This window comes from Martes martes (genome assembly GCF_963455335.1).
Source record: "Martes martes genome assembly, chromosome: 6".
Classification (NCBI taxonomy): domain Eukaryota; kingdom Metazoa; phylum Chordata; class Mammalia; order Carnivora; family Mustelidae; genus Martes; species Martes martes.
In genome coordinates this window covers 37034472-37049450 of record NC_137893.1, presented here as the reverse complement: position 1 = coordinate 37049450, position 14979 = coordinate 37034472, and the positions used below count along the sequence as shown (strand labels likewise).

Below are 14979 nucleotides of genomic sequence, written 5' to 3'. Positions count from 1 at the left end.
TTAAAATGGCAATAGTAAGTCTGTACTTATCAATAATTGCTTTAAATGTAAATGGTCTAGTTTCTCCAATCAAAAGACATAGAAAGGCTGAGTGGATAAATAAAATAACACCCAACTATATGCTGCCTAAAAGAAACCCATTTCAGGTTTATAGATACACAGACTGAAAGTGAAGGGATGAAAAAAGATATTCCATGCAAAAGGAAACCCAAAGGGGGTCAGAGGTGACAATCATTAGACAAAATAGACTTTAAGATAAAGAGTGTAATAAGAAACAAAGGTCATTATATACTGATAAAGGGGTAAACCCAGCAAGAGGATATAACATTTGTAAATATTTATGCACCTAACATCAGACCACCTAAATATATAAAGAAAATAGCAACAGATCTGGGGATAAATAAACAGTAATATAATAATAGTAGGGAACTTTGATATTCCACTTTTTTTCTTTTTAAATATTTATTTATTTATTTATTTATTTATTTATTTATTAGAGACAGAGAGAGAGAGAGAGAGAGAGAAAGAATGGGGGAGAGGCACAGAGGGAGAAGAGAGAGCATTTCAAGCAGACTCCCTGCTGAGTGTGGAACCTGGTATGGGACTTGATCTTAGGACCCTGGGATCATGACCCCAGCTGAAATCAATAGTTGGCTTCTCAATGGACTGATCCATCCAGGTGTCCCTGATGTCCCACTTTCAATAACTGGTAGAATAACCAGACAAAAAATCAATAAGAAAACATTAAACTTTGAGCATTAGACCAGATGAACCTAAGACATACACAAAACATTCCAACCAAAATCAACAAAACACACATTCTTCTCAAATGTGTGAAGCATTACTCAGGATAGTTCATATGTTGAGCCTTAAAGAGGCCTGGTGCCCATGGAGACATGGTCAAGTGGGGCCAAGGAGACTCACCCTGGTTTGTGGAAGAGCAGGAGTTTGGACCAACATGAATATCTGGCACTGGACAGAATGGGTTTTCCCCAGCCAGTCCAAGGGGAAGCTCTGTGAGATCCTGGTGGACGTTGTTGTAGAGAATGCAAGAAGCATAAAAGGCAGGTGTTCCAGCAGCTGCCACAAAGGAAAGCCAATTTTCTTCTGTCAGTGGAACACCAAACTTGGCTGGAAAGGTACAATTAAGGAATCTGGTGTGAAGTACAAAGGATAGATTGAAATAGCCAATTTCTCTGAAGAAAATGAAGTAGATGACACTGAGGTGGATTTGAGCCAAAAGAAAGGTGACGAGGATATAGTGAAGGATATTAAAAAAAAATTTAGGCTCCACCAAGTCAGGGAAGTCCCTGGAGATTACCTGAAGCCATATAAGACAGGATTTACAAGGGAAATGGTTTTGCCATTGAAAACTTTGGCAACCCAGGAATTGACTGCTAAAAGGAAACTGAGTGAGAATACCTCGCAAGCCTCATCTCCAGTGGCATTGGGAATAGGATTCCCACTGTGGCACTACTCATGATGGAACTGTTCAGCACAGCTGTGAAACAGCTGTGCAGAATCTTCACTGGGAAAGATCTGGTGCAAAAATTTTCTGAAAAGGGAGGGAAATTCCAGATGTTTGATTGACACATCACCAGTGAATATGTGAAATTGTTAACAAATAAAAAGATCATCATGAAATGGAGATGTAGGAACTAGCTAGAAGAACACTATGCAACAGTTGCACTGAATTTTGTGTCTGCTTCAGGGCAAATGGAATTACAGTTGAAACATAAAGGAGTTTCTGTCTCTAAAGAAGAGAACATGAAATTCTGTTAGCAGAAGCCAGCGTTTTGAAGAAATAAAAGGTTTATTGCAGCTGACCACCTTAAACACCTAATTGGAAGATTTTACAAGGGCATTACCTTCTGTAAGCAGAAAACACATCAAGTTTACTTGTTCCCTATTGTTATTTTTTAAAGAGAAAACAAAAAAGATTAATTTATATTGGATGAAATCCATGAACTTATAGGAAATTTAATGCATTGTTGCAATCTTTACTGTAACTAGATTCTGCACTGAGTTAAAAGAAAAGAAAAGAAACCTGAAATCAGGTATTAAACTTACCTCCCATAGATGCTCCTCTGGGAACAGGTTGAACCCCTGAGTACAGATAATTGAAGTTTCCCAAGCTAAAGTTTGTCTGAGCCAGTTTACTTTCACCTGTGATTTTAATTCAGGTAACAAATTGCATGGTGATTTTATTTCTTTATTGAAAAACCAACAATATGAAAAATCAAACCAAAACAAAAAACCCAAAAACCAAAAATTAAACAAAACAAAACTCAAAGTGAAAACCTTAAAATATATTTTTCATGGGGCGCCTGTGTGGCTCAGTGGGTTAAAGCCTTTGCCTTCGGCTCGGTCATGGTCTCAGGGTCCTGGGATCGAGCCCCACATTGAGCTCTCTGCTCAGCAGGGGGCCTGCTTTTCCTCCACTCCCGCCTGCCTCTCTGCCTACTTGTGATCTCTCCCTTGTTAAATAAATAAATAAAATCTTTAAAAAAGAACACATTTTTCATGGTTTTACATTTTAGTAGAGAATTTCTAATTGACCTCTTACTATGTTTTCTTGAAAAGAGCAATGTACCTATTATCTACTCAAATTGTTTTGCTAAAAAGACAGGAAAAAAAGTTAAGCAAAGTATTTACCAAATTATTAATACTTTAGAACTGTAATAGTCATCTTTGTTTACATTTTGAAATTAGACCCACAAATGAATCAGACCATCCATTACAGAAAATCTTCAAAAGTTCGAACTATAATTTTAAAATAACCACTTCATTCTCCCTATTCTGTTAATACAGGGTGGATATAGATAATATATTAGCTTTGAAAAGGAAAGGATTCAAAAACAACAAAATGGACCAGCCTGGGAAAGGAGAGAGACCCATGTCATGCCCCTAGGTTTATTGCTAGTACTAGTGTGGGCTTCACTTGTAAGATCAACAGCAATCACTATCAAACTTCACTCTTGCTTTCCTGCAAGAGTGAAGAACCTTTACAAAAAGCATTTATTTATTTTATTTTATTTTTTTACAAAAATCTATGAAATGAAGCCATTGGCTGTTCTTCAGAGTTTCAGCATAACCATAAAATCTCAGTCTGTGCAGAGCAGTTCTGGTGCTCCCTTGAGGGTTGGAAATAGTCATAGAAGAACCAGCCTTGGACCCAGCACAGTCAGAAGATTCTGTGTGAAATGAGGTAATGAGGTTTTGTTGAAGTGGGGATCAGTTTAGAATGCTCCCAAGGTCATGAACAAAACCAGATGGTCTCTGAGGTAAACTGCCAAAGTTCCCAGGCATTCTTGGACTAGGAATAATCCATCCATGACTCTACTATAAACTTCTCTGGTCCCTTAATGGGAATAGTCATTTCAGAATTTCTTTAAATCTCCAAATTTACATCTGTGTAAAAATTCATGACTGGGATATTTTCTGTGCTGTTGACTCCTGCCCTCAGATGTAGTCATCCCACACATTGACACTCATCAGTTACCTCAAATTTATAGAACTCAGAGATCTGTTCTCACATAGGAAGTTCAAACACCCAAGGGGCTAGTGCAAAAGCAGCCAACAGAGAGGGGTTGTGTGTGAAAGAGTTCCATACATTGCCTTGTGTCTTGCAACCTTGTTATAATCACTTATTAGCTCCAGGAGGGTTTTTGTTTTGTTTTGTTTTGTTTTGTTTTGCTTGGTCAATTCTTTGGATTTCCTACATAGATGATCTTGTCCTCTATGTCATCTATTTCTTCATTTTCAATCTGTATTTTTTTAGTTTATCTTCTTTTTCCTGAGAGTTTTATCACGAATGGTTGCTGGATTTTGCCAAATGCTTTTTTTTTTTTTTTTTAATATGATCATGTGATCTTTCTTTTTTAGCCTATTGATGTGATGAATTACATCAATTAGTTTTTGAATGTTGGATCAACATTGCATATCTGGTGTAAATCTCACTTGGTCATGTTGCATAATGCTTTTTTGTACATTGTTGAATTCAGTTTGTTAATATTTTAGTTGGGGATTTTAGCGTCTGTGTTCATGAAAGATACTGATTTTAGTTTTCTTTTCATGTAATAGCTTTGTTTGGTATTGGCATTAGTCTAATAATGGTCTTATAGAATGAGTTATGTTGTATTCCTTCTGCTTCTGTCTTCTAAAAAGAGTTTTCAGAGAATTGGTATAAATTATTCCTTAAATATTTGGTAGAATTCACTTTCTGTTTTCAGAGATTGTTAATTATTGGTTCAATTTAGTTAACAGATACAGGCATATTCAGATTGTATATTTCTTCTTGTGTGAATTTGGCAGATTATATTTTTTTAAGGAATTGATCCACTTCATCTAGGTTATAAAATGTGTAAGCATTGAGTTTTTCATAGTATCTAATTTACTTTATTATCCTTTTACTGTCCAATCTCTATCTAGTTTCTAAGTTGAAAACATAGATTATTGACAGATCTCTCCTCTTTTCTAGTACATTTATTTAATAATATATATTTCCCTCTACTTACTGCTTTCACTGCATCTCACAACTTTTGATAAATTGTACTTTCATTTAGTTCAAGATATTTTGAAATGTGTCTTGAGATATTTTCTTTGACCCATGCATTATTTATTTATTTATTTTTAATTTTTTTAAGACTTTATTTATTGGAAAGAGAGAGAGAAAGAGTGAACAAAAGAGAAAGCATAAGCGGTGAGGAGAGGCAGAGGGAGAGCGAGAAGCACACTTCCTGCCAAGCAGGGAGCCTGATGTGGGGCTTGATCCCAGGACCCTGAGATCATGACCTCAGCTGAAGGCAGATGCTTACCTGACTGAGCAACTCTAGTACCCCACCCCATGTCTTATTTAGAAATGGGTTTTGTTTCTGACCTTATTCTATATTGTCCATTTTTTCCTCAATGATTTTAAAATCATGCTTACAACAAGCAAATTTGTATACATACACAAATATATTTTATGCTTCTTATTTTGTTTTACTGATATATTTGTCTATTTCTGTGTACTACAGTGTTTTGCTTATTTGGTTCATAGTGCAATTTGATATTTTCCACATCACTAATCCTTAATTTCATGTTGCTTCATATGATTGGGGAATATTTGAAAGGTATGGGGATAATTTAGGGTGTCACAATGACTGAAGGTGTGCCTTTGCTTATTTTTGCTTTTACTAAGTAAAGGTGAGAAATGTTAACATATTCCAATAAATGAGACAGTGCTATTGAACAAAAAATTATTTTAATCAAAATGTCAACAATACCTTATTTGAGAAATCCTGTTCAAGGAAAAACAAAAATAAAACAAAGCATAAAGCCAACATGCAAAAATCAAATAAAAAAAAACATTTAGAATCATTTGATAAAGTTTAATTTTAAAAAGTAAAGTTGACTGGGGCACCTGGATGGCTCAGTTGGTTAAGCAACTGCCTTCAGCTTAGATCATGATCCCAGGATCCTGGGACTGAGCCCCATGTCAGGCTCCTTACTCTGCAAGGAGCCTGCTTCTCCCTCTCCCTCTACCTGCTACTCCACCTGCTTGTGCTCACTCTCTTTCTGTTAGATAAATAAATAAAAATTTTTAAAAGAACACTCTCTGTTTATAAATAAATAAATAAATAAATAAATAAATTTGACTTGGCATTCTTTTAAACCTACTAATTTGGAGAATTAACAGTTAAGAAGAATTAAGAATGAAGATTAAAGCTGATCATCCAGGAAAACCATTGTCTTCAGGAAAGTTTTTTTCCCCTTTTCTTAACTAATTAATTAATAGTAGTCCTCATCAGATTAATCTGTAGGAGCCATATAGGTTTTGCTACTACCATGAGTGAAATTTGTCTTCTATTTTGCGTGATATTTTCTATTATATATTTCCATTGCACTTACTAGTAGTTATAGCATATGTGTAAGAATGGAAATGCCATCAAGTTATTTTTTTTTTTCTGATATACTCAATAATTTTTTAGAACTCTTTTGTTAGGGCTAATTTTTAAAATTTGGTTTATTAATTCTCTTATTATTTGGAGATAGACAACCATGTTTTTTGTAAGAGATTTTTTTTCTTACCATTCAAGTACCTCATGTATGTATTTTTTTGTGTAATTACATTAACTAGGAACTCAAGTAGTAGTAAATACTGCCACCTTGTTTCTCACTTTAATGGAGTACCACTAATATTTTATCATCAAATATACTATTGACCATCTTTCTATTAGATATGCTCAACCAATTTTTTTATTCCCAGAATAGTAGTTATTTTTATAAATAAACTTTAATCTGAAGACAAATGTATAAATTCTGTTAAAAAAACACTTATTTAATTATTATGACTTAATTGTTCACTATAAGGTGAAAACCAGGAGACACCTAATTGACCAAGTTGTTTCAATGCCAGTTTTAAAATTAACTGTAGTAATAATTCCCCAATTGTTCTCTTCTCTTTGTATTTACATATTTGTATTTATTTTCTTCAAAGTTGAAGTGGCTCTAATATTGTTTTTACCTCAGTATTACTGCTACTAGTTAACTAACACCTGTAAGGTCCATACTATCTGCTGGTTACTACTCTAAGTGTTTTGTATATATTACTCATTTTTCCCTCATGACATCCTCATATGGATATTATTACTTTCATAGCAGAGATAAAGGACCAATCACAGGAAAAAAGTGACTCATACAACTGATTATTTACTATAATGGAAGATATTGAATGAAGATTGCATATTAATCAAATGTCTCTTAGTATTCTTCGCATTTCATCTCAAATATTGAATGCCTTTATTGTATTCCCATGTATCACTACAGAAATGACTTTTTGTTTCTCTTCTGTTTGTTTTGTATTCTTTCTGATACTTACTAGTGATCTGGATTTGGATTTACGTCCTTTAGATTCATGATCTATCATTTTCTGGTGTGTGTAACATTGGTTGTATCCAGCAGCAGATCTGTACAAAGGCGCCAGTGATACCTATAGGGCATCCAAACAAGTACATTTCTTCAGCATAATCTTGGCTATGGTTCCTCCTGCAAAGCTTTTGTTATTTTCTGCCCATTTCCCTAGCAGGTCTTCTATCCTGCCAGCTAATTCTGTGAGCTATCCAACATTCTTTCAACAAATTTATTTTCTCTTTTTATTAGCTAGAGCTATTTTTGCTCCCCACAACCAAAATACCTAATTGAGAAAGTATTACCAGGGAATGCAGTGCGTTAGAAACCTGCAAGGGAATGTGGAGACTATCAATCGTTTATCTCGCATAGCTGGGTCAGAAACTAGTCAAAATCTTACTTAAATGCCAGCATGGGAATTCAGCAACAGTAAAAAAGCTAATCAAATCATTGCCTGTGGTCACATGGCATCAACTGCTCATTGCAGGCATGACTTGTGGGGATTGAGTTGCTCCTACCATACAACAATAGGATGTACATGAAGAATTTATGGACTTAGTAAGGGGGCAGCTGCTTTAAACATCAATGAGTAGCTTAAAGAAAGAGAATGACAAGTTAAAATCCTTGAATTCTAGGCTCATAGCACTGACTAAAATCCAGGGAGTTTCTAGGACCAAGATAAAAAGAATCTCTTATCTTTTGTTGCTGCAGGGACTAAGCTGGGTAAGAAACAAAACGTGGTCTTGGAGATAGTAAAATTAGACTTATTGCTTGAATTGAGAGCTTTTTCTTCTCTCTCTTATGTGAAAACTAGAGAATTGGTAGAAAAAGAGTATGTTGGTATTCTGAATACTATGAGTGAACTTCCACTCACAGTCCACGGACACTGAAGAACATACTAAAAAACTTCCTCATTAGTTGTCCCTAATAGCTGCTTAACGAAGTAAAGGTTTATTCCCTGGGGAAAGTGGAATACACATATTTTGGGAGATGCTTATATACAAGCCTTAAGTGTATAATGGCTCATTGTACCTATTGGGAGGATTTTCTTTCTTTCTGATCTACAAGGGCCCTTGTGGAGCTAATGGAGCCAAATAATGGCACAAGAAGTCCAGTTTTCTCTGGTACTGGTATGTAATGTAGAGCTTCACAATTGTTTCACTTTGCCAGAATCTACCAGAATTTATGGGAAGTGGCTGATGGTTTTCCTTGTTAATAAGGAATCTCAAACCATCTGAACATGGAGATTAGTAACAAGGATTTGAAGAAGAGAGGAGAAGCAGGGGAAGGATTCCTTAAAATGAGCTCAGAACATAAAAAATATCCATGCTGCATGTTAACTCAAAGGACATTTCTACTCATAATAATTAAGTGGACAAGAGAACATAATTTCTCAGTGTCAGTTCTTTCCCATTCATAGCAACTTCAGAACTTACTTAATGAACAAAATGGCTATGGTGATAAAGATGAGTGCTAGTCACAAGTGCAGCAACACAGCCTTACCTTTAGTAGTGTATGAGGATAATTTTCCAAAAATGGTAAAAGTGAATCTATAATATTGTGCCATATGTTTTGGTGCCAGCTGATTTTTTTTTTCCACTAATTTTGTCATGTAGAGTTCCTCTAATGTGGATTAGATACTCATTCTGGATTTGGATTTAGATTTGATTTCTCCATCCACCGTGCCTCAAGTAAGCATTACTATGAATAAGAAACCGGATGCCTTGTTCAACATCATGGTATCTTTCATAATTTCTTCCAAGCAAGGAATCTAACTTTCCATAAAAGAAGAAAGACAATTAGATAATGCCCTCAGGTAACTCTAGTCTTATCATACATCTTATCGAAGAATGAGTCATGGCACCAAATGCAAGGATGAAATTTATGATTTGAAATATTGACTAATGTATATACCATTTCTTACAGAATTTGTATGTATGAGTCCAAAAACTGAAGATTAGAGTTGGAATTAACACCTTTCCTAATTATACCTAATCAACCACACATTTTTTCCTACTCCTGAAATTCTAGCAATTACTGGTTTAGAAGTTAGTAATAACCAAGGGAAGAAACACTCTACCAGAGAATTCAGCAACATTACATGGAGGTAACCAATGCCATTAGACCATTTAGAGTCTAAAGACAATGAGTCAGTAAGTATTGGGGGTGATAGATCCTGGAAATCAAGAGAAAAAAAAAAAGGCTTGATTATGTATCAAGGAGGATGAGTACCCAACTGTTCCCTGGGGAATTTTCATACAAACTCTAGTTGTGAAAGACTGAGACTCTATGTATAGGCTCAGTAAGAGCTCAGAATCCCTAGGAATAAAGTGTTGGTGACACTGCTGGCTAAAGATCTCTACAATAGCTCATAACAAAAGAAATATGAAAGAAAAAAAGAACTCATATATATAAAACTTTGTGACTACTGTAAAAATGATTATGGCTCCAATTATATACTTAATCTTCACACATGCACAATCTCTGCAAATCTGATTATTTAAAATATATACTCATAATTGTAATCTATTTCCCCTTTTCCTTTCCTTTCTGTTCAGTTCCTTTCTTTTCCTTTCCTTTCCATCATTACTATGACAAGAATAAGTGGGAGTGTTATTTATACTTTGGAATATATTTTGCTGAGTGTTAAGACAGATTCCAAGAAAACTGGAGTCAGAATGGACATTATTCAAGGATTCTGGTCTTGGAGTTAGATGCAGTGACTAAAGAGACTGTTTTTCTCCTTTTTAGACACTGTTGAAAATGGATTTTCCTATGAGAGGAAATTGAATTGTGTTAGGATGGTTTTTGTTGGTTTGTTTGTTTGTTTTTTCTGTCATAATAGGAAAAAGATTTTGTATGAATGCTGGATTGCCAAAGGGACAATTTCTAGTGGACCTATTTGGGGACCATCATACAAATATGCTTGCCTTATTTGGGAATGAAGTCCCCATTATGTGGATCTTGGAAGGAGTCAGGGTTCAAGATCAAACAAATAGGATCAAATACACTTCTTTCTTTCTTCAGGCACCTGACCTAGGCTCTACCAACTGGATGCCCCAATTTTAATTTTAAGGGAGAGATAAAAATAAGAATTTGTTAAAAATTGGTTGACCATAGTTGGTTTCCATGGTAGGAGTGCATGGTGAAGGCAGTCTATTACCGAGGTATCAGGGGCAGCAGAGCAAGTGACATATGTGTTCTAACCAGGGAATTCCTCTGATGGAACTTAGCTGTGGTGTTTGATGCTTGACATTCCTGTTTTCCAAAATACGATTCTCTAGCTTCAAGTCAACTCCAATCTCAACATCACCTCCAATGGAATGCAATGTCTGACCCTACATAGCTAATTTAAATGCCACCTCAAAAACTTTGCATTATTATCTCTGTCATTATATGTCTTATATAATTGTTCTATCATATTAACTGTCCAGTTAGAAACAGGACTAAAACTTTCCTGTGGTTAAGACAGTCTAGTCTCACATAGAGCCTGATATAAAGTAGGAACTCTGAAATACCGAAGTGTTTCCAGTAAAGGAATATGGCTGATTTCCTGGCCTTGACCGATTCCAGTTATTAAGTATTGCCTTTCAGCTTGAACTCTTTCATCTAGACTCTGTTCTGTGATGTTAGAGCTGGAAATTTGCAAACTATGTTTGCTTTACCAACTGCCTCTCTGTTAATCTTGACCAGTAGAAAGCAGCAGAGGGAGCTCTCCGGATGGTAGAAGAAGAGGGACTCCCAGCATCTTTGCTTGCTGATGGCTTCCTATTGGCTTCCTGTGGCTTTTAACATCACCCTGGCCTCATCTTACCTCTTTTCCCTGGCAACAGCAGTTTGTTTTAATAAAATGTTGAACTGAGTTTTCAGTGTTTTAACACTTGCTGAACCAGCCTTGATGGGCTGCAGTTGCTCAGTATCCCTCTTTAGATGTGTGGGTCCTGGTCCCATGAGACTTATCCTCCAAGCAAAGAGACACCAGAACAGATCAAGGAGCACCCCCTCCTCCCAGGTCTTAGCTTCAGCTGTGTGGGGCCCCTGCTCCAAATTTGTGTATTTGCAACCTCCAGCCCTAGGATGGTAGCTGGAACCTGAAGACACTCCTATATAACTTAATTTTCCTTCTTAATTCTTTAATACCTAATTCTTAACTTTTTAAAAAAGATTTTATTTATTATTATTTGAAAGAGAGAGAGTGGGCACGTGATGGTGTGGGGGTGGTGGGGGGAGCAGAAGCACACTCTGTGCCAAGGAGAGTCCAAGGCAAGGCTCAAGCCCAGGACCCGAGATCATGACCTGAGCTGAAATCAAGAGTCAGACACTTAGCTGACCGAGCCACCCAGGCGCACCCCCCCCCATTGTCAAATTTTATATAAAACTGTTCCTTTTGAAATAATTGATTTAATTTTTTTTTTCTTCTGACTGGACCCCGACTAGATAAACTGCTTCCCAGGGTAGTGGATGCAAAGCATGCTCTATTGTACCCTGAACATCTGTTCTGGCCTATTTAAATCCTAACTAGCTCTGAAAAGTGCATCTTTCTGTTTGTGTGTCTGCAAGCGCTATATTGACTCAGAGAACTAAAGAAATCAAGGTGCTTAAGCCAGTTTGAATTGTATTTTCAGTATTCACAATCAAAATATATAATGAGGATGTTCATGTTTTCCTCTATTTTTGTATTGTTTGAATAATTTACAAGAAGAATCATGTATCAATCAAGGTCCTGCAGAAAACAGATTACATATTCAAATCAGGTAATTTGAGATGAATTTAATAAAAACACTATTTATGAAAGCTAGGGTAGGGGATAGGGAAAACAAGAGAGATGATGCAGTACCTCAGGGTGAGTTATATGGACAGACCCTTTACCACCCTTTTATCTAAAAGGACTAAAACGCATAGGGAGACCTGTCAGCAAGAATCACCTGTCAGGAGCTGTGACCTTTGGCTGAGGTACACAGTCAACTTGCAGTGAAGGAGCTAGGGGAATAAATTCCCCCACCCATGTCTGATCTCCTGCCAGGGATCCCCATTAGCGGAGCTCAACTGGAAACCTGAGGGCAAGGGAATTGCTTCATGCAGTTCACGGAGGTCAGTCTCCTGGAGTTCTAGTTGGGTGGAGAAGGGGGAACAGAGGATCTAGAGGAGTAAATGAAGGATACCTTGCACAAATGGGTTGTCAGTGTAATTGAAATGCGTTTAATAACAGCAACATGTTTAGGAAGAAATTGTTTTTGAATCAATGAAGAAAATATACTGAGGGCAGTGAGGGAGTGGGGCAGGAAGAGAAGAGGAGCACATTCACAAAACATTTCTGGAAGCACAGAAGTTAAATATCAAAGAGAAACATTCTGTCATCTGAAAACATGAAAGGAATGGGAAACATAACCAATCGAAATAACATTTTTATTTTTAACAATAAATACAGATTTTTTTTTTAACAAACTTCCATCTTGATTCTAGAAAGCATTTTAGTGCTAAATAGCACAAAAAAACACTGGAACAGTTTGACAAATACCTCTACACACATATAACATGTGTATATATGTATGCCTTAACATTTCAAAATATAATATGTGATAAGTTGCAGAGCATTTATAATTAATTAAGTTGTTTTCACAGCCCTCTGGAAGAATTTTTTTTCCAAGATAGCTGACTGCATAATGTTGTGCATGATTTATTTATAGACTACTAATGAAGACATATCTAATCATCATAATTAATTGATATTTTTGTGCTTTGGGACCTAATCACAAAATCTTTCTTATGCTGGCTCAAAGTAAACCTGGCTATGGGGCAAACATTTAGGACAAACTCTGCTTGTTTTTTCTAAAATACAGCTCCATTGTATTGATATATTTACTCAACATTTCTGGCTGTTATTATATAATGCCAGGGCAAGCAGCTCATTTGGTCAATCCAGTTTTTAAAAGATTTTCTTGAATAAATCAACAAACAAAAAGAAACCAGAGGAGTCATCTATGGCATAGTAGATGAACACTTGAGTTGTTTACACTCCTTATTGTGTTGTGGTATTGTCAGATTGTCATACTATTTATAAGAATTTTGATTATCTTTAAGTCAAAGCAGAATTTTGAAGGAGCTTTACCACTGCAGAATCAAAAAATACATTTTTCCCTTCAGATTTACTTCTTAATTTTTTTTCTTTTTTATGTATGTGAAAAATAATTTAAATTCATTGCTATGAAATAGATGAGGATCTTTTTCATTCTATTATAATTATTGGCAGTTCTGAGGAAGACCCTCAGAGGACTCTTTCATGTTTGGATACTGGAATACCAAGGAACTACATGAGTAATGATGGATATGGTCAGATTTAGGGTGTGGATTATAGTTGTAGAATTAGGCTGGTTCTTACCCTCCATTCAGAGGAAGCCCCATATGGAAGGCCTGTCCTGGGATAGGATAGCAGAATCTATGCTATCTTTGAGCAGCTTCCAAAAAAGAGAAAGGGTAGAGTGGAGCCCCAAATGGCTAGCTTTTCTTACCCAAATTTACAAATTCCTTAAATCACTCCACCTTTGAAAAATAGAATGAGTAAAGAGTTAGAGAAAGGATCAGTGTTATGCTTATTGATATCCTTTCAAAAGAGAGTTGGGGATAAAAGATTTGGTTCTGTGACAAAGAAACAGCAAACAATATTTTGTTTTTGTCAATACCTTTATCCAATTTTAGTGATTCTTTGAATATTTTAGTATTAAAATATTCTAAGCATTTCATTTTTATATGTCTGTTGGTAATCAAGGAATCTATACCATGGTTCTTGTTCCAAAGGAGACAGTAGGCACTTGGGTATTAAGATTTCCGACCTGTACTATTTGCTCCAGGTAAAATGTGTGATAAAAAGGAATTAGTCATTTTGTGGGTCTAATGGAGTAAGAGTTGTGACCAGAACATGAGTAGATGGCCAGTGTGGTCTTCCACCGTGAATCAGTTTCTTCAAAAGTAGCCAGGTGACCTAGGAAGGGTAGATGATTGGGTGTGGACATGGCAGAAAGTAGCCAAGAAAGTAACCCACCTACTTTAACAGTCAGTATATTGTATTTTTTCAAGATATTTTGACACAGAACATCATTTAGCATGTTCAGAACTTACTTTTACCCACACTGGAATGGTAGTGGGTTCATCTTAAATATCTAGGTGTTGAAAAACTGGCATGTGCCAATCTGAACTCACTCAGCTGTAGGGAAGGGGCAGTGAACAGACATCACTAGTGGTCAGCTCTTTCAGGATCCATCTCAGCTCCAGAGAGCTAACTGACCTTTCCAAAGTAGCCCCCATCCAGTTGCTAAGAGAAGTAAGAGTAAAAAGGCTAACTCACTTGGGCCCAAAATAGGTCAACTCTCATGGGCAACATTGGTGGAGACTTGATCAGGTCTGCTTCATAATCCTACTTTTCTCCCAGAGGTGTTAATCCCTAATAAACATCTTGAATCCCAAACTCCACCTCAATGTTTGCTCAGAGAACTCAACCTGTGACAGGTGCCCCCCTATTTTTTTTTTTTTTAATGACTGTAAGCATGCTCTCAAAATGAGATATGAATTAAAATACATTATAAGGCAGCGATCAAATATAACAATAATGGCAAGAAATTAGAATATACTCATATATTTAGCTTCTTATTTAGATTGATACAGTTTTTGACCACTCTTACTTTTTAACTAGACACACTGATCTCCTGCAAATTATAGTGTCTCTTCTGGACATTAATTTCTACTGAATTTTCTAGAATTGAAATAACTTTGATAATTAAATTAGTAAATCAGCTAATTTTTTTATGATTCTTCTGTGTCTGTGCATTTCATTTAAGTCAACTACTTATTGATTCAATGTTATTTACTTACTTTTATAAAACTTACATTAAATCATTCCTACTGAACACCTCTTGAGAACCACTAGAATTACAAAAAAACAAAAACAAAAACAAAAAAAGTGAATACTCTATCAGTAAGAAGGAATCAGATTAAGGGAGCAATAGGTTAACATAATTGGTATGAATTAATCTGATATAATTAAAAATTTAAGTATTAGGAAAATTTGTGGTACAAAGAGGGCACATTTCTAAA

The 14979-nt window shown here is 35.8% G+C and overlaps 1 pseudogene across 1 annotated transcript; it reads left to right on the top strand.

The window, feature by feature from the left end:
- The first annotated feature begins 896 nt into the window (after positions 1 to 896).
- Positions 897 to 1843, top strand: LOC308344294 (activator of 90 kDa heat shock protein ATPase homolog 2-like; annotated as a pseudogene). Its single transcript has one exon. The product of its transcript is annotated as an activator of 90 kDa heat shock protein ATPase homolog 2-like (transcript).
- Positions 1844 to 14979: the final 13136 nt, after the last annotated feature.